Below are 1,488 nucleotides of genomic sequence, written 5' to 3' on the forward strand. Positions count from 1 at the left end.
GACATATTGTCAGGAGGGACCAGTCACTGGGGAAGTATATCATGTTTGGTAAGGTGGAGGGTCAGAGAAAAAGAGGAAGACCCCCAACGAGATGGATTTGCCAGGTGGCAGCATCGATGGACTCAAGCGTGTCAACAGTAGCTAAGTTGGCCAAAGATTAGGCAGTGTTTTGTTCTGCTGTGCATAAGGTTGCTATGGGTCAGTACCAACTCAATGACACCTAACAAACACAGTCTGTTCCAACTCATACTGACCCTGTATAGGGATTCTGAGACGTGGGTGATTGGTTTAAACCTCCCACTTTCCTGTTCAAATTGACCTTGAGGTCCAGTGCTTCTCTTACAGCACCACACCAGGACATTCTTTCTTGGTTGCAGTTGTTGTTGTGAAGTGCCATCAAGTCAATTCCAACTCATAGCAACCCTACACACCAAGGAGCCGCTGGTGGGTTTGAACCACTGACCTTGTGATTCACAGCACCACATCAGGAGTTCTTCTTGGTGGTAGAAGTTTCCTTTTTTCTGCTCATGTCTCTCTCATTTTATTTCTTGTAAGATAAAAAGTGCTGCATGCCACATCCTGGAGACCTCCCTTACAGCTGTGATTAAGGGAGGTGTATCTCCTGTTGTGGCCCCGTGGTTTAATGCACTGGACTGCAAAGTCAGTTTGAACTGCAAGGTCAGTGGTTCAAGTTCACCAGCTGCTCCTCAGAAACCCTATACAGGGTCTCTATGGGTCAGAATCAACTCAACAGCACCTAATAAAAACCACACCAATCTCCCACAAAGATTTACAGCCTCAGAAATCCTATCCCAGGTCACTATGAATTGAAACCGACTTAATGATATTTAACAACAACAAATGATACCTGATATAGCCCTGTAGGCTGCTAGCCACAGGTTGGCAGTTCAAACTCACTAGTTGCACTGGGAAACCCTATGCAGGGTCAACTGTGAGTTGAAACTGACTCGACAGCACATAGTAATAACAACAAATCCCAGTCTTAATCCTCTTAATTGGTTTATCACATCAGATCACATCATGGGAGATCATCACATAACTGCCAGAGAATCAAGGCAAAAGAATCATGACCCAGCTAAACTGACACATAATCTGGGGGGTACAATTCAGTCTATGACACATGAATGAATATATCTTTCTTGAAAGAAGTATAGCCAGGATGCTTCTTAGAAGCATGGATGGGGAGACTTGGTCTCTAGTACTTTGTACAGGTGATCAGGAGGGACCAGTCACTGGAGAAGAATCTCATGGTTGAAAAAGTAGAGGGTCAGAAAAAAGAGGAAGATCCCCAACAAGATGGACTGACACCATGGCAGTAACAATGGGCTCAAATGTAATAATTGTGCAGGACCGGGCAGTGTTTCATTCTGTTGTCCATAGAGTTACCCTGAGTCAGAACTGACTCAAAGGCAGCAAACAATAAAATATGCAAAGATTTAGAGTTAGAAAACCAAAAGGGAAGAACAC

Source organism: Chrysochloris asiatica, unplaced genomic scaffold (assembly GCF_000296735.1).
Source record: "Chrysochloris asiatica unplaced genomic scaffold, ChrAsi1.0 scaffold00352, whole genome shotgun sequence".
In the NCBI taxonomy this organism is placed as follows: Eukaryota; Metazoa; Chordata; class Mammalia; order Afrosoricida; family Chrysochloridae; genus Chrysochloris; species Chrysochloris asiatica.